General features: G+C 44.3%; 1 protein-coding gene across 12 annotated transcripts in view; it reads right to left on the bottom strand.

The window, feature by feature from the left end:
• The window catches only part of PTPRT (protein tyrosine phosphatase receptor type T), a 564167-nt gene that overhangs the window by 358452 nt on the left and 179935 nt on the right, over window positions 1-25780 (bottom strand). The gene's annotated exons all lie outside the window — the stretch shown is intronic.

Genomic DNA, 25780 nt, shown 5'->3' with positions numbered 1-25780 from the left:
CCTTTAATTGACCAGATGAGCTTCAAACGCCACATCTCCCAACCTACACCTCCATTAGGCTGCCCTCTCTCTGCTCCCTGCAAACCACATCTTTCCCTGAAGACCTGCAAGAAACTACCTCCTATATTTACGCTTCCCTTCCTGTAATGAGTGCTTTGCTTTTGCAGAAATGGCTGAACAGGATTTCTATTGTAATGCCATAAAAAAGCTGAATAAACCTTAACCCAGTGCATCATGAGAAGGTGTTTATTACATCTTGTGAACAACCAGAGTTTTGTGGGTTTTTGGCAGTTTGCACTGGGAAAGGCAGTTAAACAGAGCTGTTTCATCATGCCACGAGACTGTAATTTTTTTCTCTTTGAAGCAGGCCTTCGTACATTTCAACCATCAAAAGAAAGCAACCCAAAAGGATCACGCATGGTTAATCTCTCTGCACCAGAGAACTCGCAAATTGCAATAGATGCTGCTTAACAGTGAAGGTTTTCATGGCTTTTAAAGTACAAAAGCTTTTGATATCATGTTAATAATTAATAAATGACATTGTTGATGATCAGTAGGCATAACTGCATGAAGGAGGACCCCATCAAAACAGCATTCATGCTAACAATAGCCATTTGTTGGCACAGGATTTCAGAGCCTTCCTACCTTTATCTGACTAATTCAAAAAGGTACAATTTCAAGCTGTCTCAGGACTCGAACGTCATTCCTCTCCAAAAAAAAAAAAAAAAAGTGACCAGCCCTTCCACTCGTCTGTTTTTAGGCAGGGAAGCTGGCGGGTTAAGAAGCTGGTGGGTTTCTTTGTTTCCACAAAACGTATTTCAAGCTTCCCAACTAGCACGAGTCTGTAACCTCTGCACCACCACCGCCGTCTGCTTTACACCCCCCGGTCTACCTCTTGTAGGTTTGAAGGAATTATTTATGACACTGCCTCACCTGGTCCCGGTGCTGGGTGGTGCTGCTGTGCCTGGAAGCACGCAGCTCAGTCCCCGCAGCCACAGAGAACACATTTCTGTGGCACATGGCACTTTGCATCATGCATTAACATCAGCTCTTTGATATTTTCTTCTTTCCCTAGTAGCTGTGTTATGTGTAATGATGTTCTCCTTGAAGTCTGCTCCGGGGGAATGGGTACTATGGGATGGATTTATACACACAAGTGCCAGAAGTAGGTCAAGGGCAGGCACCAGCTCTCACCTTTAGCTGGCAACACGGCTCCTAAAGAGACACAGGGACCCACAGAGGGGTTTCGTAGCATTTACACCATGTTTGCAGTGGAGGCATCCATAGAAAGGGGAACGGGAACTTACAGTAAATAAATCACTGGTCCCAGTTTACATGCTTATAAGCCATCAGTCAGGCACACTGAAATAAGCAACGTGCTCTTCGGCTACTCTCACCTCTGGAGATGTTTGACAGCCACATCTCAGCCTCCTGCTCACCTGAGCCTCACTAAAGCTCTTCAGCTGGCATAGGGACTTGAGGGAGGGTTGGCAGCAGGAGCATGGCTTAAGGTACACATGCTTCAAGTTGAAGTTTCACAAAATGTTTTTCCCTCGCATTTGTAAAGGCCCACAGGGAACACTGAGCTACTGCAGACCCTGCTCCTTCCATCAGGAGGAGGCTTTGGTCCGGTTTCCTTCACTGTGTGCTGGACACGAGAGCAGCCACAAAATCCAAAGGGAAGAAGCTGCGCAGAGGTCCTGGTGATGCCCATCCTGAGCGGAAAGCATGGAGGAGGGGGGCAAATTTCTCAACAGCTTAATAGTACCTACAGTTTAAATACTCTTGTGGCAGCGCACCTCATTATCAAAGTTAATTAGAAGCTGCAGGAAGCAGAGGAGGGTGAAAAGATGATGCCTCAAATGAAACACTCCAACAGTCAGAAAGACACGACGGACGCTGCTGCTTGTTGGGAAGGACAAACCTGTCTCAGCTCCAGCACAGCGAGGATGTGTCCTGCCACAGCCAGAACTGAGACAGAGCCAGCAGCTCTTTATAGTGTTGTGGTTTTTTGTTTGTTTGTTTTTGTTCTTTTTTTTTGTTTGTTTTTTAAAAAGACAACTCTACATCGTACATGCCCCATTCATACCAACTACAGGCACCGCACCTTTACGGGTCAGCCCGGGCAGTCACAGTTAGTGCTCACGTCCCAGATTATAAAGCAGGAAAATCGAGACGCCACCACCGGGGAGGTGCAAACTTGTGCTCTCAGTCCTGAGAGAACATCTCAACCTGCAAAACATCAACCAGAGCAGCACAGCCAAAAAACTGGTGCGCGGTGGGTGCCAGCAGGACGCGTGTTTGCTTTGTGGTGTCTGCTGCAAGGGAAGGGGGCACAAACCTCAGCAGCTGTCTTGAAACCGGCTAACAACAAAGAAAGGTGGCATTTTTTCCCCCTCATTCTTCATAGATTTGTGTTTCCAACCACAGGGGTGGGTGAAGCAAGAGCTCATGCGACCATAGCTGTTTCTAAACAAAGGGTGTTTCTGTAAACTAGAGGAATCCGTTACAAAGCACAGAAAAAATATTTTTACACTCAGCCTAATAACATGTTTTGTCAATTAGCTCAGTCGCCATTCAAAGGAGTCACAATTCTACCCTCTACCCATTTTTTTTCCTCCCTGGAAATAGAAAAAGCAGCAGTTTTAGAAGCAATTCTTAAACTCAATTAGCATTTATTATAACTTCCCAGGTACAACCTACGCTTATCTCCCAACAGCATAAAGAGAGGTCTCGTTGAGAGGTTATGATAAAAGTAGTCATTTCACAGCTGATCTCCATACAGTGTTTTAACAATCCTGCCCATTTCTAGAAAATCCTGTCACCCTATAATCTTCAGAAACATTCAAGGCACATAACACAGCTTTAAAAACCCCCGTTGCTTAAGGTCTCTTATGAAGTCAGGTTTTCCCTAAACTCACTGCTCGTTATTTCTCAGCCAGCCATGAAGACGGACACAGTTCCTGTCCTTCCAGCAACCCCTCACCCCATGGGGAGCAGCAAAGGGGCTCCCTGCCTGCAACGAGAGCAAAGAGCACCCCAGGACCATCACGGGAAGAAAAGGTGAAAACAGAGCCCAACACCTACAAGCTTCTGAAACAATCTGATATATTTCTCAGTGAGCTCCAGATTTCCTGCATCCTAATCTGTGTGGACAGGCCAGCCCTGTGGCTTCTGAAAATAAGGATGTCCAGCTTTAAGGTAAAAATCAAAGCCCTGACCCCCCTATAACCCACTGGCTAAAATATGCCCCCCCCCAGTGAAACATTAAGCAATGCTCCAGTAATTAGGAGAGGGTAGCACGTTCCCATTTTTTCTCTTCATTGAAAAGTTGTAACATCTGCTGCCAAAATCCCTCTTTTTGTTGTTTCTGCCACTGCTTGGGTTTTATTTTAGGGAATAGGCCGGTCCTATGAAGATTAAATAGGCTGTATTAGGAGAGGAACAGACCAAACACCACACTAAACTTCCAGCTTCAATATTCTGATCACTTGAAAACATTTTCAGTGCTGAGAAGAAATACCCCTAGCAGCTCCCTATACAGATGGCTAAACCAGGCAAGTGATTTTTGGTTAGTTCAAGGTTTTGTCACCAAAACCAAGCAGTGACTCTTCCTGCAACTCTCAGCACTCAGACTGGATTATTTCTGGGGCTCCTTAATCTCTGCAGGGCTACAGGGAGCAAAAGGCTTTTTTTTTTTGTGTTAATGGTTGTGACTAGAAGAAGGGGATAAGTGGCTGGCCCTTTACCCAAAACTTTCTCTTTTCTACTCAGCAGGGAGAAATTGTAGGCCCTACTGATTTGTTCAGCCACCACATGGACTCAGCTGAAAGCTTGTTCAGACAAGTACTACACCCCAACATTTCTCATCCTTGTCGCAAGGGGACAGGCAGGACAGGAACATCCAGCAGGATCAGGCTCAGCTCAGCCCTGCCTGAGAGGATTCAGCTCCCAGCGCTGGGGATTGTGCCCTGCCACTTCATCCGAGGGGGCCCTCCAGGTCTTGCAGAAACAAACCCTGCTTCCACAGCAGTGAACAGACAGGTGCACCAATTTTAAGGGATCCTTTACAGATGGAGGCTTCTCTGGAGCGTGACCTGCAGAACACACGAACTGTTCAATACCAGTAACTGCACCACGAGATGTAAGTGCTCCACAAGGGACTGAAGTAAGAACCCAGCTACGTGTGCTCGTCAGTGAAGACATTTACAGCTGGGTGGTTTGAGACCTCTAGGTTTTGCTCTGTCCATCAGGTACGAGCAGAGAACACTCACACGTAGGCTGCTCCCTAATACCTTAAAGCTCCCCCTGCCCATTGGGCTCTGTGCCTCCAGAACCACCTGGGAGCAGAGAGAGATGCCCATGTTAGGGTTTGCCTGTTAGGGGTGCTCAGAGCATTTTCTATCCTGCTACGGTAGGGAAGTTTGCTATCCAGGGCACTTTTAGCTCTGAAGAGACTCTGGGACACAAATTTGAGCACTTTGTTAAGAATCAAGACTTTTTAGTTTCACCTATCACTTACAAAACCACATCAGACTGGATAGCGTGCAGGAGTAGCAAGCCCATGCTGCTGTCGAGTAGCAAGCTCTTCCTGGACATTACAAACACCAGCTCATACATTACACTTCGTGTCTTCCTATTACTGAATGTAGTGCTGCGAGGAAAGCGATCCATTTTAATCTCTAATAGCTTTACGTTACCTCCTTTCCTCAGCGAGAAAACAATCTATCATCTTGCATCAAGACACCTTTCTTTTGTAACTACTTTGTGCTTTGTTCATTGCTGCCAACGAAGCCGAGGCTCACTTGGCAAGACAAACCTCTTCCCCCTTTTCCACTCGTTCAGCGCCGCAGCCAGCAGCAGGAAGATATGTGGAGAGCAGAACGCCACAGCCATGGCAGAAATGCGATATAATTCTTCCTGATGTGTGGCTGGTGAGTTGTGGCAACGTGCAAGCGGTTCTTTATGCAGAGATAATGAAACTCCAAGGTCCTTTTACAATAAAAGTTCACATGCCTGATATTTTTTCCTGCTTTCCTCCTTTCTCCCAGTAAAAGCAGCCACCTGAGCTGTGATGCCAAACCCACTGGTGGCTGGGAAGGGGACCCAGCGTGGCAGCAGACCTGAGCCAGCAGGGAGCTGCCAGGAGGCCTGCCAGGGCTTGGGCAGCCATAGCAAAGTGCTTAGGGAAAAGCTTCGCCTTCCCTTGGTAAAATCATGAGCAAGACATTTGAGTCTTGTCTCTGTAGGCAGCCAAGAAGAAAAAACTTGTGATTCTTTTCCTTCCTTAACAGAGAATATATTAAAAAACAAGAAAGCAGCACAGCTCTGACTGTAGCCGCCCAGATTCTGTTTATTTCTGTTTATTTCTGTTTATTTCAGTGGTAAAGAACAGAGCTAATTATTAAGGCTCACCCGATTTTTTTGCTTCTTAGTATCCAGAGGTAAGCTGTGCCAATCATTACCGCAGCTTATTAAACAACTGGGATGAAACAACCTGGAAGTCACAAGGCAATGAGGTGACTCTGAGTTAATGTGAAATACCTTCTCAAAATGCCACAACGACACAAAACTCTGTGAGGAGGATAAGGCATGGCTGCCTGAGTCCTGCTGCATGCTGAACTTACCCTCTGAAACTGGAATCCTGGCAGCTTCATTTCAACCTGCAGCCTAAGTCCTTGGGACGACACGCTGATGGCGCACAGCTCATGGCAGCGCTCATGAGGCTGCCCCACAGCTCCGGGGCCAGAGCCTCCTCCAGAGACCAGGGCTGGAGAATCCCGGGCAAACCTAAAAGCCTGGGCCAACACCTGTTCCCCTGGATTTGCTTTGGGAGAGTTTGCCAGCCTGCAAAAACCGCTGGTTGTCATGGAAACTGAAATACCCCAGCAAAGCAAAGGGAAGAAATATTCAATTGTCAGCACAGAAAGACTGATTGTTTAAGCTTCCCCCCACCTGTGCAAAACCAACACAGGGCTTAGTGTCATTTACTCCCAACCTAAATTCCTCCCCGCTGGTCTCGTCTGGTATTTATGAGCGCTGTGATCCAGTAACCTCCTTCCCTCTCGTGGCGGCAGCCTCCCTCCCTCTGCAGCGGTGACAAAAGCCCTGGGTAGCTCGCGGGGGGAGCCCTGCGCCGCACACAACTCCATCAAATCGCGTAGGCAAAGTGCTACGGAAAGGGGAAGAAAAGGATAAAACGTCATAATTATTTTAAAAAAATTCCCTTTGGGCAGCACTCCTTGAATACCAATGGCCGTGGCGCGGCTCTTTGCTATGCAAGTGGCATAACCACACCGAGCCGCTTGCAGCAAACAGCGCGCCCGAACCCACGGCTCCTCTGATGTATTATTCCCGTGGGTTGTAAATCACTCATGTTCCCTATTAATGAAAAGCCTGAACAACTTTATGACCAATTAATTGGTGTACTTAGGTAAACGAAAGCAAGAGGAACATATTGGATTAAAACGAGGGAGCAGCTTGTCCGGCGCTCAGCCCGCGACAGGAGCTGGCGGCGCGGGGAGGGAGCTGAGCGCTGCCTTCGCCGTAACAAGGCTCGTGGGGAGCAAGGCAGCTCCAAACCTCAGGCGATGAAGGGCTGGCTGGCATCCTAACGCAGGCGGCTTTATCTCTCTTCTAGAACTTCATCCTACATAATTTAACTGTGGATTTTCAAGGAAACGTCTGATCTTTCGCCAAGCCTAGCAAGTTATTTTCCTGAAATGCCTCGAGACAGAATGGCTCAAGTGTCCTCTTTTTTTTAAAATCAGTTTTAAATGCACTACTTTCCAAATTCCTTGCATGCCCCTTTGTTGCTGCATTGCAAGAACAGTGAATAGGCACTAACAAAGAACTGCACAGATGTTGCGTTCCCTCTAATGGATTTGTGCACGTTTTAAGTGAGAGGCACAAAAAGTAAACACCGCTGATTTGTATTTTCATTCTGGATGATTTAATCAGCAGTATGCACAGTGAAAAACGCAGTGAAGAAATTAATTTGGAAAAGAAAACTAGGCCAGAGAGGATGTTCAGTGAACACGAGCAGGATGGGGAGGCAGGCAGGGAGGCTGCTGCTGCAAAGGGAAGGCTGCGATGCTGAAGAAAACCAAGTGTGGCAGAAGAGATCACTTCTACTGGATTAAAAAGTGATGCAAGGAAAAAGCTCTTCTCCTGAGAATGGCAACAGGATCCAAGGACGAGAAACAGCACAACAGACAGTGAAAGTAAATTAATACAGATCTAACAATCTGATGTACACAACAGGAAATCTTCGGTGTGATTAAGATGACATTGTTGTTATACAAAGGGATCAAATGCCAAGACCCCTCGACTGTTCAGTAGACTGAAAGAGCCCACCGATGCTATCATCTATGAAAAAATCTTGTCTTATTTCTCAATTTGAGGGAACAGCAGGGGAACAGCAATGAATATCCGAGGGCTGATCTGCAAATTGCTGTCAAACATCTCCACACTTCACTTTTCTGCACTTACACTGAAGCCTTACACAGTGACCTGCCCCACTACTCAGTTTCCTAACTACACCTGTGATTAGTTTGCTCCATTGTGACCAGAAACAAGAAAAGGAAGCCATAGCTAACAGGACCTTAAACAGCGTGCAGTGCACATCACGGGTTAGCATCCCACTGCTGTGTTGTACACACCTTCCAAATATATTACACAGGAGAAATGAAGAAGTACCCTACGCACAAAACGGCCCCTTGCTTTAGGATAACGTTCAGCTCCTTGAGGAAGCCACTTCCTAAAGTTAGTGTAAAGAATTCAGAGACAAATGTGGTTGAGCTTCTTTAGAACCAGCACACAATCAGGAAGGATTGTCCAAAACTTGTCAGCTGTGAAAGATCAAGGGAGGCTCTCTTGAAGCCTAAAGCTACAAATAAAGCTCCTGTAGCATCCATTCCCTTTAGGGGCAGAATTCGGAGATGGACTGGTGGGTAACGTCCTCAGGGAAGTGCCCTTCTTGCAAAGCCAAAAGGCTAATCTTTGATGCTGCAGAGCACTTCACAGATTAGGCAGAATTCCTCACACTTGCAGCACACTGCACTGTTTTCATTTGCAATGGTCTGTCCTCGCTCCTTCAGGCATACAGGCACAGGGCAGTGCAGCACCAGGAGATGTTCCTTGCCTACCAAAGCCCACGCCACTCGAACAGCAATGAGCAGCACAACGCTTGCATTATGTACTCAGCCTTAACTGTTTTACTTCTGATCAAAAAGGTGATAAATTAAAAAAGTTTTTTTGTTTGTTTGTTTTTTACATTTACAAACTCAAGCTGTATCACAAAAATAGAGCACAGGGACACTTGCTATACCTTCAGACATTTTCATTACTACTTTGACTTGGCATAAAAAATATTTTCATTTTTAATCTTCCTTTCCTGTATAAACAGGATTGATAGGTTTTCAGGGCATTTAAAATTGGAGGAAAATGCAGACAGCTTTCAAAATCAGCAAGGCAAAGCCAAGCTCTTTCTTAATACAAATGTTACCTGAAGTAATTTCCAAAAACATATTACATATAAAAATTCCTTTGTAGACAGACGTGCATCACTTATGCATCTCCAGAAAAGTAAGTTAAAAAAAGAAAATTCACTGCATTGTACCATGTGGTCAGCTGGCCTGATCCAAAATTCGACATCAACAATTGTACATCAGAAAAATCTAAGTAGGATGCCCAGTCTCTCTGAGCTGGACTTCGTTTCAGGAAACCAAAGTAAAGATCGGTGAATTTTCAAATGCCGCCTCCATCTCCGGTACAGATGCTCCTTACAACTTCAAGTCACTTTTCAATCCAGTTCCCCCATCCAGAACCTTGGAAGTTTTTTTCTCTTATTTCCACAGCATTGCAAAGGTTTGGGCAGGGGTTAGCTTGGAATTTGTGTGAGGCACTTTGAATATGAACACGTGCCACTAAATTATTTTCTGTGAGAAAGACGAGCCCCAACTCATTCTGCAGAAAACCTGCTCTCTGGTCCTGCACACTCAACCTCTTTCAACTCCGTGCTGTTTTATTTATGCACTACGGCTGACTCAAGTTGTGCAAAATTCATGGACTTAAACTAATTTCAGTTTAAGAAACTAATTTCTGTAAATTAAAGTCTGCAATGCTCCAGGGTTTTAGGAAAAAAAATGAAGCATTTTGTCTGCTAAAAGGAAAACTAGAGCTATCTCCTAGGAATAACTAGAATTGCCTCGTTTCTCTGCACTCGCTCTGAGACAAGAGCAAAGAGAAATGTACACGAGGGCAGGACACAATCTACAATCTACTCCCTGGCGATGGCCTCCAGCTCCAGAATCCACTTTCCTTAAGCTTTATTAAGGGGCCCTTAAGGCCCACCCAGGGCCACCCCCTGCCCCCAGCCTGGCCTTGTGCACCCCCAGGGGCAGCCTGGGCAGGGCCTCGCCGCCCTGGGAATGAAGAATTTCCTCCTTCCACCCCACCTGAGCCTGCCCTCTGCCAGTTTAACGCCACCCCCAGCCTGTCCCTACCCCCTGCAGGCTCCCTCCCCTCTCTCCTGCAGCCCCTCAGGCCCGGGCAGGCCGCTTGGCAATTTGTTTGGCTAATAAATTATCTGGCATCAGTTCCTAGACACACATTAGGTATATTTACAGTATCTGTATGGACAGAGAAGTCTTCCTCACCTTTGGCTAGGCCATTCTGCTTTCAGGTAAGACTGCAAGTTTGGAGCTGGCTCAGTCCTGCTGAGAAGTTGCTGTCAATTCTGGTGGGAAATCTAGTGGAGCATGCTGGAATGGTTCAACACTACTCTTTTGTTTTTAAATACAAAAATGGCCATCAGTCATTACTCTGAGTGCTCTACAGAGAACAGATTCTACGATCTGCTGCTTCCTTTCATTATTGTCTCTAAAGAAGCCAGCTTCCATTTCAACGCTGTGAGTTTTTCTGGACAAACCTTTTAGGAGACCTTGAATATTAGAAATTTCAAAGAGTTTAAGCAGCTCTACATTAGCATGCAGGGTGTATGACGGAGCGCTGGGACAGGCTGCCCAGGGAGGCTGTGGGGTCTCCTTCTCTGGGGATATTCACGGCCCGTCTGGACGCCTCCCTGGGCAGCCTGCTCTAGGGAACTGCTTTGGTGGGGGGCTGGACCTAATGGTCTCTCAAGATCCCTTCCAACCACTACAGATCTGTGATTCTGTGACACACTATCAGGTAATAATAATATAGGAGTACAGCATCCTTTCACACAACGAAGATCTTAGGGATAAACAGTTTATCCAGAACTTACCCAGTGCACTCTGCGTTCTTTGCAAGGTATGTAAACCCCAAAGGTTAAAGGGAAGCTTTGCAAAAGGAACTTAATGGAGACTCAGGGGTGCACCCCAGTAAAATTGGAAAGACTGGTTTGCCTCAGTGTCTTCCAAAGAGTTCCTTCTATGCTACATACTCAGCACTTAGAGTGCAAACTTTCCTGAAATTCATAAGTGACCGATACACTCAGAAAAAACTGAGAAGTTATCAACCACTTCCAGAGTTGTACAGAACAGCTAATTTCCTTTTTTCCCTGTGATTTATCCCAAGTGAAGGGGAAGAAAAACTCTGCCACTTGGTGTTAATAGAGTGTTGCACAGACTTTTGCCTGAAGGAAAAGCTTTTAAGCAAGCAAAACCAGAATTCAGCAGAAAAAGAATCCCTCTTTCCCTCAATTAGGAGATGAAAGGGGCCCTCTCAGGTCCCTAGAAAGCCAAAAAGAAGGGGCAAGTAAGAGCAGCAGGGGTAATAAAGCTCTATGGGTCTATTTTAAGTGAGGCAATCACAGTCAGCAATAAAAAAAGAAAAAAAATAAGCTTGCCAGATTTCAACTATTAAGGGCGAGATTTTTTTTAAACTGTTACATCACCGCAAATGTAGAGCCACTCCACTGATACCAATTACCTTACAAAGATATTCTGTGTACAAAAACAGGAGAATCAGCAGTTATGGGTTCTCCTCCAGCCCCCATCACTGCTGTGCTCCCAGCAGAGCATTAAGGATTGCATTTAGCTTCTGGTGCTCAGGCTTTGGTTTTTCATTTTCTTGTTGGGAAGTTTCACATGTAGGGAAGCGTTTTGTTTTTACAACAAAAGCTTTCCTGGATGGAGAGCTAGGGAAGAGGAACAATGCATATTTCAAATGTTACCACGTTAAAGCAGAGCTCCAGAAGCCCGCCCAGCTCAAGTTCACCACAGCTCAGCACCGCAGCGCACCCGGGACTCTCCCCGCACTGGCTCAAGATGCGGGAAGCCGAGTACTGGAGTTGGTCTGCAGCCTATGGCCGTAACTCAAAGTGAGGGAAAAAACAACAAGAATAACTAAACACAATGGGTATCTCTGGAAAATATACAGCCTCTGAGTTTGGTTAATTACGTGAATTAGATATTCTGAGTTTAAAAGGATGATGAGAACAGGCCCAGGCAAGAAAGAGACAGGTGTAAGGCAACAGTAAAAGGCAAGAGAGCTGACCTCTGAGCTGCTCGTGTGCAATCTCACTGGAGAACGGCCAGGAAGGAGAAGAAAAAGCAAGCTGTTCTCTAGTTAGCAGTAACTATTTTTTTTTTTTTTTTATCTCATGTGTGTCACTAAAAGGCCAGGACTAACCCTTCATTCCCTACTTCATTCAACAAGAGCATCGCCATCCATCCAACACTCCCGTGTGTTCTTTGTTACAGGGAGAAGGAAGACAATGCCGACTTTCCGAGGCAGCGTTTTCTTCATTAACGTTTCTCCACATCCGCCTTCCCTTTGTCACAGACTCTTCTCCCCGCCGCACAAAAGCCTGGCACAACTCCCCTGCAGTTCTTTTTGCTCCGTGCCGATTGAATGCCGCAGGATCACACTTTGCTTTTCCTCTTGACCACCTCTCCTCAACGGCGCTAGTTTGTCATAGATGCCCTGGCTGCCACTTAGGATTTCTTTTACATTTTCTTTAAGAACTAACAGCCTCCAGGAAATCAGCTGAATGCATAGTGAAAAATCATTTTCCCAGGCGAAGCCGGCTGCCTGACCGCAGCTCCCCGTCAGCAGACGCTGTGAAATCCTATATAGCTTTGATTACACAGATCTGTGCTGAGCAGCTGTGCTTTAGGACACCGCGGAAGGTTCAGGCCTGTAGCAAACGTTGTTTTGAATCAACCAACAAAGCAAGTAAACAATCAAACCAGATTTACCAACACACAAACCAACACAGACTGGGAAATGCAAGAAAAAAAGTCAGTTCTGGACTTCACAGGCTACAAAAGGAGATGACCTCAGTCATGCGACAAAAACTTCTCATCTCAGCTGATGCCCTACACATCAAAAATAAGGTGCAAGCATTTACCTAATGACTGCAGCCTTTTCTGCTCTTAGCAGCGAGCAGCTCCGCACCCATGGCAGGAAAAGCCTCGCAGCCTGTAGGCAGGACGTGCAAAATTTCATCTTGACCTCTTCATATTATATGGAGCTTTTCAAAAGCAGTAATAGAAATTGTTTTCAAAAAGTACTCCTCTCATTCTGCTTAGACAATCATGCCTTTTCAGGCTTTTTCTTTTTTTTTGATAACAAGCCTTTAACAATAACCTTGAGTTCTTCATCTTTGATAGCCTCATCTGTGCAATGAAATCAAGAGGCAAGCAACTTATTGCCCAACATACTCATATTTAACTACAAATCTACTTTCACAAGAAGGTGCTACACAGTATTCATTCCTAATTATCAAACTTCCCAATTTTAACTTTGAATCTTGTTCCACACTTTTCAACAAAGTTTATAAATTAACTTTTTCCTCCCTTGTTCTGTCAGTGGACTGTCAACATTCAAAAGAGAGGTATCTGCAATTTGTCACTCCTGCAGGGTATTCAGCAGCAGAGCTGATTCAGTAGGTAAAGTCCCTTAAAAATCCTCTTACAACAACAACCAGATGGATTTCTAGCAGCAGTAGTGAAAGGTGGGGGAGGGAGTACTCCTTCTAAACAATCCCTCCACTCTTGTGGATGAGACCCAGGAAGAAAATCTCCAATTCAGTACTGCCTCCGACACAGATAATTAAAATTCCCATTACAAAAGGACTAGGATTTCTTTCTTCTGTTTTATCCCAAATTGCAAGAAGGCGATGTGGTTAATCAAAGCACTTCCAAATGCTTACGTTTCTATTCAAGCTTTTATTTCCAGACAGAATCATTTAGTAGGTTTTCTGCTTTAGGCAAAATGAACTGAAAACATCTGCTAGTATTTTTGTTGGACAACGGGTGAAAAAGGTAAGGAAAAAGCAACCCAAGTTGAAGTAGGCAAAGCCAGTCTTGATGTAAATACAGTCCAGCAGCTACTGAAGAAAACCTATGTTGTTCTGTCCAGGGATACAGTAAACTGGTTCATACAGATTAGATGTCTCGTTTTCAAAAAGGCAAAAGCCTCCTGCATTTACTGGAACAAAACACATCCCATGAATTGACATTATTCATATAACTACGTATAGAAAACTGAAGTGGCGTCATCATCCATAAGCCAGTCTTTCATATTTCTAGACCACCAATACACCACAATTCGTCACAGTGATTTGCTTTTAATTGGATGCATAAACTTCAGTTTGAAGCCACCAGACATCTCAGTGTCATGGAGAGGGCTGCAAGATACAGGTTTTGTTTTTTCCCCCCTCAAAATATTGAGCTCCTGCATTTCCCAGCGTGAAACGCCTCTGCTGCAGATGACAAATCAAGACAGAACTGACAAGTCAATCACTTTGTATCTGAGAAATGAAAGGCCAAGAAAATACAGTTATCCGGGAAAATAATGAAAGAAAAGGTAGAGAAAATCAAAGACTATCCCTGACTTCCTTAATAAAAAGAAAAACAGACTTAGCTATCGAGGAGACATACAGCACATCTCCAGGAGGAAGCAAGGTTTTGAAAAACTTATCTGGAGAAAAATCTATCGTATTCCCAAGACATGTAAGAACTGCAGTGTGTTGTTGTGCCTTTGACATGAGATAGGTCATAATTCATCATAATTCGAGATGTGCCTGATCCAGCCACTGTCAATAACTCCTAATGAGGATGAAAGTTTGTTCTCAGCATCCCACTAACAAGCCACACAGAACAACAGGACCCACCAAAGTCTCCTCTAGTCTTGGAGCTTCTTCAACACAGGAGTACGGGAATGCCACCCAACACCCAGCTTCTTAAAAGCTGACGGAAGGTGCTGATTTTGCTAGAGCTGCCCTACTTCTAAAATACCCAGACACGGCCAAGATATCTGTATCACTGGGGAGACCGGGAAGTCGCGCTGACAAACAGGACACCTCTGCAACAACAGAGTCGCACAGGTACACAGAGGAAGGCTTAACGCAGTACAGAATGATACAAGTAAATAAAACCGTTTTTTTTTTGTTTTTTTTTAAAGTACGGGTGTCCACTTCAATTATGCAGAAGGAAAGGTCACTTTGGTTGTGCCTCCTGGTTGCTGAGCCTCACTACAAACTTGATTCAGCCCCCAGAGCTTGGGCACAGTGAGGCCTCAAAGGAAAGGGACTTCCTAGAGCGAGCTGCATGCAGAAGGGCAAATAGAAAAGGCTGACTTGGCAGAACAGAGAGAACATCTGGATTAGTCTTCAGGTCAAGTCTAATGTTGCAGTGCTTGAAGAGCAAGTATCTGATGCTGTGGTTGCTGGGAAAAGGCAGGAAATTAAAAAGGGAGACGCTGTGTCAACATTTACCATTATTTTTAATATACGCCATGATTATGAATTCCAATAAACCCAACAGCAGCAGAACAAAGAACATTTATGCAAACTCCGCTCTATTTATTTGTTGATAAGGCAATATGTGAGAGAACTAAGTGCATCAGATGAGACAGCGAGGCAAGGCTTCAGACTCCAGTAATACACAAATACACACGGCTCCAGTCCCTGGACCTGTGCTCAGTGACAGGGACAAACCCACAGCCAGGCTGCAGAGCCCTTTTGTCTGCATGAGGGAAGAAAGAGCACTCCCAGGTCTTCAGGTGAGCTGCTGCACGCTCTGAGGATGGATTCCCTCCCCTGGAGGCACGTGATAAAGCAGTTGCCACCTTCCATATCCCTGGTTAGTTTTCACTAAACAAGCGCCTTGAAACATCATAACGCTTCAATATTTAAAGTGTTTGAGTCTCGATCTGTTCCGTGCACAGAAAATACACCCAGAAGATAACATTCTGCTTTGTTACAGCAGCACAAACCCAGATGTCTTCATTCATTTCTTTAAGTGGAGGCTCTACATCTGTACCAACACGTTTCAGAATAGGACTTGGCTCCAGCGCATGCTGTCAGCCACGGCCCCCCCATGCCCATAACAATCAGAAAAGCTTTTATTTCCCAAAGCAAGACACCAGCCAGATACCATGTCCCCTCTACGTCCCTGCTGCTCACAGTCCCACCACCACCACACAGTCCATGCCCCACAGCCTTTAGCACCTCTGTCCTTGAGGGCAGAGGGCAGGACACAGAGCTGCAGCCTCAGCTGATGCAATCCGGATGAATCCCTCCAGGCACAGCTCTGCACCAGGGACTGGTTCAGCAGCTGCCACCCTTGCATAGCACCAGTTTTGGCTTGTTATTTCATGAGAATTTGTTCGGTTCCTGAAATACTTCTGCCACAGCTGCTTTTGTAGCAAGGCAAACCTCGAGGCCTCGCTACTGCTCCAGGAGAGGCACACTGCTCCCCGCAGCCAGGGCTCTGCGCCGTGGCCAAGCTGCAGCCATCAGGGGCAGAACCGCTCAGCACCACAGGTCCTGCAGCTGTGTGTGCATTTCAGTCTCTCCCCCAGCTGCTAACAGCAATTGCACTGACAAAAAAACACCTTTCAGAGTAACTGGACTTAAGTTTCCAATTGCTCAGTTGGTCAGAGTATCTAACTAATCATCAGTGGGACAATGGGATCACATTAAAAAAAGGAAATGTTTAAGAAAGCCAAACACAATTGGCTGTCTTCTTACTCAGGTGTTTTACAGGTATGCAAACACTATTTCACTGGATGCCTCAAACTTCATACAAAACCAATTAAAGAATGGCTCTGAGCAATAGAGCCCATAGACGAGAACTCTGCCCAAGGCATTTGAGTCTTCCACTGATGCCATTGGTAGATGCACCAATAAAAAGTCTATTTCGGCAATGGCTCAAGGAGGAAGCCAGGAAGCTAACATTTCACTCACACAGCAGCAGCAACGCAGAGAATAACACACAGATCATCTTCCCCAGTAGATTTGTTTGTTTGTTTGCTATGAGGAAATATGAAAATTCTCCTTGTAGGGGTTTACTGCCCTCCTGCCAGCAGAAGTTTGAAGCTTTACCATCCGTTAAGCAGGAACAGATTTGTTCCAACCAGTGAAAATCCATCTTGTACAGCAAGCCATGACATATCCAGTCAGGACAAGCAGCCCTGGAGTTCCCGCTGTCATCTTAAAGCTGACCATAAACCCGAAGAAGTACAGCAGCAGTTAAAAGGAAATCTTTACAAACAGGGAAAAAAATACCAGCCTGCACAAATTTCTGCCGAGTCCGTGGTAAGGTTACCCTTTTTAGAGAATCCTTGCACAACAACACATAGCACAAGTTGCCGAAGCCATGCACCCACAGAGCAGCGTTTGCTCGGTGGCAGGAGGAGCCTCAGCTGCTGCCGATAGCTCAGCGCCTCCGCGGCCTCACCTCCTGGCAGGCAGCACGAAGCCGTGCCGAGCCGCGACATCCGCACATCAGCTGCGTCTCCGTGAGCTCTCGCCTCTACCTGACGCTGGGAACACCGCGGGGCACAGGTCCTCTCTTTGCTCTGTGTTTGTACTGCACACACCAGAACTTAATTGTCAATTACCACAACTGGAGGTACAGGGAAACCAGCCACTGGTACAGAGGGATGCTCATCCTGATTTCATCCAGGCATCAGAGGACAGCTGTCTCGTTTACTAAGGAACAGGAGGTTACCAAAGAGCTGAGTAAAAGCATGATTGATTGATTTCTGGAACAGAAGGGAGCTTGAGCTGTTATTAACTACATATTTGCCAATGAAAGGGCAAAACTCCTCTTTTCTTTGTCAGAGGCAGCTACCTCTGAGCCAGATGCTCATCTCACAACTTGAAGGTACCCGCATCTGTGAATCAATAGCAGTGTCTGAATCTGTCTGAAAAGCATGTTTGCCCTTTCCATATTATTTTTTAAGCAATATACACGCCAACTTTATAAAAACTGCTGTCAGATGTGCCTACTGGGTTCAATCTCGTTAAACACTTGCATTCTGTACAGTTTTGTGAAGTATATAATAATCCACTTCAGCAGCCTTGCTTGAATGTACGGGATGGCAGTTGCAATCTTAAGTCTTAAAAAAATTAAAAAATTGTTCCTGACAAATAGCTGAGTCCACAAACAGATGAATTTTACATTACTTGAAAGTTTGCTGTCTCCACACTTACCCAGAACAGAAGAAAAACTTCATCTAAGACAAATTTTGGGAAGTAAAGCGCCAGCAAGCCCCACTTCGCAGCTCTTAAAAAGCCCCAGCAGGTGGATCCAGCACCTAGTCTGAAAAGCCACTTCTCAGCCTTCCCAGACGTTGAGGTAAAAGAACCAGCTCTGTTACCGCTGGCACAGTTTCCAGTTTTCACCCCGGTCATGCAGGAAGCCCCACAGATGCGGACTTCGAGCCGTGAAAAACGAGCGCTGCTGTCGGTCAGCTTCCACCCGCTTGGTGGGAACCCGCTACAGCAGTCATCGCGTCCTCCACTACAGAAGTGACTCTGCAGCACAGGAGAAAAGTGGAAAGTTTCCAATAGAGAAATTCCTGCTTCAAGGACAGCCTTTTGAGTTAAGCTGACCAAAAAATCCCAGAAACAAGGTAGAGGGAGAGCTGGTGTGAGCTGCCTTCTGAAGTGGCACTAAAAACAGCACACGGATTCGCTGCTCGGCTTTAATACTGCCTTCTCTAAATGCTTGGCTTCTCAGACTTAATGTGGTGTTAAAGCTGGGTTTGCATGAAATAGATAAACACAATTATCTTGCGCTTCTACAGAGCATTATTTAAAAAGTTTTCTGTATTCACAGTTCACTAGGATAAAACGGATTTGTGATGATCAGCAGAGGCCAGGAGAAGTGAAAACGTGGGAATTAAGTAAAAATGTGAAGAGTGGATTCATCCAAAAGAGCATCTTGAAGATGACTAGGAAGGTATTACAGATTTCTAGCAAAAGCTTACTAGCCTGGGAAAGAATTTGAAAGGAAAATAGCTCTTGATCTTGAGGCATGATAAAGCTCCTGGGTTCAGAGGCAGCCCCTCACTCAGGGCTGGGCCGAGCGGAGCGATCCCGTCTCCTCCTCTTCCCCTCCACACACCGTGACCCCTGCTCTGACTGCAAACCCACAGCAACCTCCCCACTTCTTCTGAGTCAAGTCAGCTAAAGGTTGTGTGGCTCATTAAATCTTCATTTAACTCCATATTAACAAACTACTTTGATAAATCCACTGTGAAACATTTTAACACCTTATTTTCTTGTTCTGTAGACAGTATATTAAAGACTATTTCCTGTATCTAAATATTTAAGTAACACTTTTTTTCCTGATTAAACTGCAATATGTAGACCATAAATCAAAAGTAACACCCAAATTAATGAAAACAGCCCACATGACTTACCCAACTGATAGAAACCAACTGAAAATCCATACTGATCTGTAAGGCTGCTTAAATAAGAGGTTATAACTATGCTGCAGCCTTAGCTCTGGAAATTTCAACCCTAAGGATATACCCGGTGTTAACCGATTTATCACCCACTGAGAATCAACACTTACCTGGGAAAATAACTAGGCAGGAAAGCAAAGCAAGTCAACATCCTGCTTGCCAGTTTACAGTCACAAGTAGAAACTGAAATTAAAATGTAGAATTAAAATTATAACAAGAACCAGCTCTAGAGCGGCACGGTGAGTGCACGCTCCCTAGAGGCAGCAGGTTTCGGAAGCTGCCTGCAGCTTTACAGGGGCCAACCTCTACAGCATGGACTTGTCCAAGTGTTCTTCATTAGCTTACATCTGCTCTAAATGACACCAGGGAGATTTTCACCACTGACCTTGACGGAAGCAGAATTAGTGCACCACTGAGCATATTTTTGAAAATCTTGGCCTCTGCTAATATTTCCACTGGGTGCTATGACTGTAGTCACCACATGTTACAGTTTTATCCTAGTTCCTACTCTGTTCCACAGCCACAGTGGTATTTCAGCTTTAATTGACTCAAAAAGAGTAATAAAATCCTACAACCCCATTTTAAAAACTGAAGAGGTTTTCTTAATATTTTGTATAAGGAGAAATAGATTTAGGCAGTTGGTTGTACTCATGGCTTTCCTTTCCAAACAAGCTCATCTTTTTTAATGTGCATCCAGGTGTAACTAAAGGAATTAATTGTCTCTGACTGGGATAAGAGGAAGATAGATGCCTGCAGGAGCAACTGGTCCCAAATGGCTGCACCATCGGAGAGCCTTCTGTGGCACCACCAAGCTGCACACTGGTGGGGCATGCACCTCTCCAAAGGTGAAACTGCATTGCTCTGAGAACTACTTAAGACCCTACTGGAGAACTGGGAACTTTCAAAACAAAACCAAAAATGGGAAAAAAAATAAAAAATCTCCTGTTTGTTCCTATCATGTGCCAATCAAGTCACTACCACCTACACAAATTATTCTTTTTTTCCTGCCTCCCATCAGCAAATAGATGAAGGATATTGATTTGACTGGCAGAGAAACAAACAAAGAGATTCAGCTTCACTAAACTTGAATATAATGTAATTTCAAGTTAAATGCATTACGGACTGGTATCCAACAAAACAGCACTTCTAAGTCTGAAAAAAAGTGATTCCACTTCAAGAAATATTGCAGGAGATCAAGAGCAGGAATGGACAAAAATATTTCACTTGAAGGCCAGATACATTGTGTAAAAACAAAACACGGGACTGCATCTCACACCAGTGCCTGAAGACAGATCCTCTCAGCTCATAACCAATATTGAGTTTGTCTGACACTCATAATATTTCTACATAAAAGCTACACTTCTACTCCATCATCTTCAGAGGACAAGAAGAAATCAATCCTGGGGTACACAGATAATTACAGTGAGTATTTCAATACAGACATAACACCAGCGTTAAAAGGAAAGGATAATCTTGATCACTGTTCTTCTAATCCCATCCCTCCCAGAAGCTCAGCGAGATTGCAGAGATGCAGTCTTAAGTATCCTGAAACAATACGAAATTAATGCAAGCATCCCCTCCCCTCTCGATATCCTGTGTCAATTGTGGTTCTCTGTCGGATCCTCTACCCTAGTGTTTCATGCTTGTTGGCCATTGCTCCAGAGGCAGGAGGAAAACAAACCTTCCATTTCTCATACCTATCTCAACTTCCAAATGAAAGACAAGAAAACCTTTCAGGTGGTGCTGAGAAAACCAAGCAAGTACAGGTTAGGAGCTGCGAAATGCTTATGATCAAGTGTTGTTCGTGCATAGTCTGCGATTCCACAGGATTCATGAACCTAACAACATTTTGTATGTTCACCCTTTTATTGTGCGATGAAGAAGCTTTCTATTGCACACACTATTGGACAAGTGAGAAATTGTCAAAGAAAGACCACAGCATGTACTTCTAAAGGTATACATAAAGCTATACACCTAAAAGATGGTAGTTAAGATTCAAGGCAGCAGCCAGGTATAACTCACACTGAAGATCAGTAGGAACTAAATCACATAACACCTTTCTGAAACTCCCAGTAAATACCTGTCCATCTCCACATCCTTAACTCCTTCAAAACTTTTTTCCCTCAAATTTGCACAAGATCTCTACAAGTCATTAGAGAACAGGACCCAGATACCCAATGCCCAGACTCCCACCTACCTGCCACCAGGTCACTTGGTCGTGCCCCAGAAAGCTGAGAGGACGAGATGGGGAGCGCTACCTTGTAGCTTGGAGGGTGAAGAAAGGAAAAACCCTCCTAAGAAGCCCTTCAGAAATAGTCTTGCCCACAGCCACAGAGACAGCTTCGTAATGTAGCAGATGCCAGTAACTCAGCGCAGTGCTCAGCAGCTCCGTGCCACCGATCCACATTCCCTACACCAGCTCAAGGCAAAGCTATGCATTCAAGGCAGGCTACCTCAAAGAGAAATTCATTAGAGAGCAGAAGCCATCTAGGAGTAAAGATGCTGTACTCTGAAGTAATAACGTTCTGGGACCCTTCTCTTATTTCTCTTTTTCAGAATATTGCTGCCTCCCTTCCCCTCGTCCCCTCTTGCCTCTTCCTTGCTTCCTCCAGGCAGGCACACAAGTGACACCTCTGGGCCTTGGATTCTTCCCCCGGCTCCTGGATGCCACTCCCATCTCTCATAACCACAGGAGGAGCTGTGCTGCACCACACCGAGATACCCCAAAGAGCTTCCAGGGCACCTCACAAACCCAGGAGCACACGAGGAGCAGCCTTCGGGCACAGGCCCTCAGTTCTGCCCCCAAACACACATCCCTCTGCCCCCAAACATACATCCCTCAGCACATAACAAGCTCTCAGTGCCACCAAGACTCTCGTTTATGAAAAATATAAAGCACCACAAACATCCTTGAAGGAAATCTATTTCAAAATAATGATAGTTTTTTTTTTCCCCTTTAAAAAAAAAGTCTTGAGCTCAAGCACTGTCAGTGCACGCGCCATGTTTTAATTCTTACTTTTCTAAGATTGACAAATTTGCAACATTTGCCCAAATCAAGTTACTGTTGCAGTCCAACATCCTATTTCCTAGTACAGCAGGGAGAACAGGGAGTTGGAATAGACACAAGGACAGAGGATGAGGAGCACCACAAAGATACCAACAGATATTCTAAAGCACAGTAAATCCACTGCATACCTACCCAGATACCAGGCCCTAAGCTGATTTTTAATCAGTCTCCAGAACGGCATGTACAAAAACGGGGTATCCTTTTGTATTCAAACACTCTCACTGCAGGCTTGTAAAATCTTGGCAGCCCAAGTGGTCCACAGATGTTAAACACTATTAGATCACTTCAGGGAAAGATCATGAAACACTGCTCTGTCAGACTCACAGCTGCTGTTGCACAGAATTTCAGACAATTTTAAATTAGAAGGAAAGGACACATTTTTAATAGTAAGGGTGACTAACCACTATTGAACTATGCAACAGGAAGGGCTGTATCCTCCAGTCTTCATGTCTGAAGATTTTCTTAAAGGAACGCATAAGCCAAGACATAAGTTAGACTTCAGTAACAGTTACAGCTCATTTCTTGACTGTGAGAGAAAATAAGCAAAAATTGAGTAGAAGCCCACCTGCCAGAATTGGTCCCTCCTGTAGCTAAATCCTGGGAACCTGCAAGTTTTAATGTCTATCCTAGCACACAATTTTGCAAACATTTGAACTTTCTATGCCTTAACATAGCAAGAAGAAACTGCTGAAACTGAAAAGTCTCCTTGGTGATTCCGTACTCAATCATAGCATAAAGCCCCTTGGTTCACAAACAGCAAACTGGAGGAAAGTAATAAATTCACCGTCTCGATGAAAATAAGAGCAAAGCCAAACAGCCTGGGAAAGACTGCTTCAATAAAAATCAAGGCAGTCACTAAGTTTAGGAAAATTCATACAGGAAGATATTTACTGAAGCCTATTGGTTAGATGAAGGGCTTCAAAATTCAAGGCAGAAGCTCAGCAAGAATTAATAGGCAAGCAGTAGAGCAAAGGAAAGGAGGAAGAAATAGACTAATAATTCTTCAGAAGATGACTATGTGGCGGAAAAAAAACTTTGATTTAAAGAAACAGGTAAAAGGGAGACCCCAAAGAGCTAACAAGGAGGCTTAAAAAATGATTCTAATGAAGTTGCTGCTGAAAACATAACCCAACTACTGGGAATAAATGTTACCATTGTTGAGATTAATATAGACATAACCCATACTAATGTTGTTTACACACTAGCATACTGGGATTTGTGTCTAGAAGAAAACTAAACAAAAAACATGCCTATTGATTCTTCAAATATATTGTTAATTCTGCTAATTCCTTTGTACTAGAGCAGCAACAATAGCGCAAACATGGGGCAAAGCGAGAGATCCAGGAAGGCAAGGCGCAATCTGACACAGCATGCTCCAACTCGAGAGTATGGTCAAAGTTTCTAGAAGGCTCAGCTAGAAAATCGGGCATTAGTGAGATTCTCCCTAGGGCTGGTCTATGACTATGATGCAGTTTAAGCGTACTTAAGTACACTAAAAAAAAAAAAAACAGTGGACTGGAAAGGTCAACAATCAATCAAAAATGCACTAATCTAAAATAAATATGCATGAAAAGTGATGTTTGTGGAAGTCCTTTCATTCTCACAGATGCCCTTCCCACTGTTATTTCGTATTTTCAGCTATAGAGCCACGAGTGAGCCCTAGTGCTGAATTCTGACAAGTGCACAGAGAACAGGTATCCCAGAGAAAGGAAGAAGTTGGAAACATGCAAATGTGTTAAAGCTGAAAATACTGGTGGGTCGGGGGTTCCTTCCCTAAACGAAAGAAGTGGCTTGGATATTAAGAGAAATTTCTTTACCCAAACGGCTGTACAGCACACTATAGGCTGCCCTGGGGAGTGCTTGGGTCACCATCACTGGAGGTCTGCGAGAAACGTGTGGATGCAGAACTTGGTAGCATGGTTTAGCGGTGGACTTGTCAGTACTAGGTTAAGGGTTGGACTAGATGATCTCAAGAGGTCTTTCCCAAAGTGAATGAATCTGATTCTATGAAGTACAAATCTCACAGCACAACTGTAACACTAGGTTGATACCTATTAGAAGCGTTAGCTCACAGCATGCTCCCATGCTTCATCACATCTTACACAATTTTCCGTGGGATGTTAACGTGCTTCAGTGGGCCACAAAAGGGAGCCTACTTTTGAGAGAAGAACAAGATACATTTTATTGAGCTTGTACATTTTATGAGAGTGAATTTTAAGGCAATATCTTGAGATGTCAAGTCTACAGATCCATAGGATGTCAATATACCCTTACTTTAGATAACAATTCCACTGTTCTTAACAAGTGCTTTCTTACAGTATGATAAGCCATCGCTGAAGTCTGAACTACTCCTTTGTTTCAAATAAGTGGCTGCTGTGGCTTGAGCATGAAAGCAAAGAGGATTCAATAAAGTATTTAATCTTTAAGTCTTCTATGCACCAGTTCAAGTGTCCTGAGCTAGAAGAAAAAAACAAACCATTTCAATCTCTCTGGACGGTGGTGCAGTCAGGAACTGAGAAGAGTCTCACTTCCAGTTCACCCAGCCTTGAAGGTTCGTATTTCTAACCTACAGCCAGCTTTTCCAGCTTCCTTCAGAAAGCTAACTCATAAGCAGAGCTACAGCGTGCTCAGAAGAATGTGTCTGGGAACAATGAGCCTTTCACAGGATACCATGAATTCAAATATATATATAAAAAAAAAAAAGAAATGTATCCAGCAAGAACTATTCCAGACTGAACAAATGCTTTAGAACCTTTTTTAATGTAGGGAAAAAAAGAGATTATTTTGCTTTGGACACATGTTTTAGTGCTGTTTCTTTCAAAAAAGTCGCTTTGAAATTACCTTCCTACATAATCAGAAAAACCTTGCTAACACAAAGCTAAAATATTCTGTTGCTTAGGAGTTCTCATTTCTTAAAATGAAAAAGGGTATGAATGGCCTTGCCATGGTCTCAGATGCAAACAGTGCATTATTTCAGCACGCTTTCAGAAACAATCTCATCTGTACCAGCACTGAGCTTTAGAGCTTATACATCTGTGCAATTGAATGTTTTTATGGCTCTTATAAGATCGTTAGTCACTTTCTTATATTCCTCCTTTTCTCTCATGGTAACAAATGACCACGTCAGCTACACAAGAGAGGAATTCTCAAACCCTGATGCCACGCTTTACCTAGAAGCATGAGCACACCTCTAGCGTGCCTCAGGCTCACACTTACTCACCTGCTCACTCTTATAGATGCAAGAAACACTTTTAAGACCTGACCAGTCCTTCACTTAAAGAAAGTGTTTGTAGATAAAAGTTTCGGGTAATTAATCCCTTAATATTGGGCCACACTTTTTTTGCCCACCTTGAAATACCACAAAACTATAGACAAAGAATGAAAACAGAGCGCAGGTCCCAGAGAAGCGATAATAAGAACTGGTGTCCATCACTTAATGATCAATCTCTACTTAGCTATGCCACACCTACCGACAGGGTTTGGAGATGCCTGTTTAGAGAAGCAATACTGCATCAAAGCAAGTTGTGGAAAACCTTGGAATCCTGTCTCCTCTTCCACTGTGCTGAAGCTGGATAGTTTTGCAGTTCTAAAAAAATAATTTTCCTGAGAACGTGAAATCAAAGTCTTCTAAGTCTTAAAACCAGAGTATTTTGTGGCAGGTTTACTTTGTCTTGGAGCATGAGAACCAGTAAGCAGTGTGGGAACAAAAACGTTGGTTTTGCACAGATCATTTAAAGGGAAGGACTGTGGTATGGAGATATGCTTGCAGTGGTAAGAAAGCTTCGCAGACTCCTTAGAGCAATTAGGTGAAAATCATGGTGTCAAGTCAGATAAGCGAAGAAACATTACCACTTCAAAGAGTAAAAAAGTCAAAAGAAATCTGAAAGATAACAGGCCGGCAACTGAAAGCCATGTATTGTCTGTGAAGCATCATATAGGTCGTGAACCTGGATTACCCAGGCAGTGGGCAAACAGGGGAGGGTCCCAATCCTGGAGAAATAAAGTACAGAAACTGCACTGTGT

Source organism: Anas acuta, chromosome 16 (genome assembly GCF_963932015.1).
Source record: "Anas acuta chromosome 16, bAnaAcu1.1, whole genome shotgun sequence".
Lineage (NCBI taxonomy): Eukaryota > Metazoa > Chordata > Aves > Anseriformes > Anatidae > Anas > Anas acuta.
Note: the sequence above shows the minus strand (reverse complement) of the source record. Positions and strands in the feature narration are given on the sequence as shown.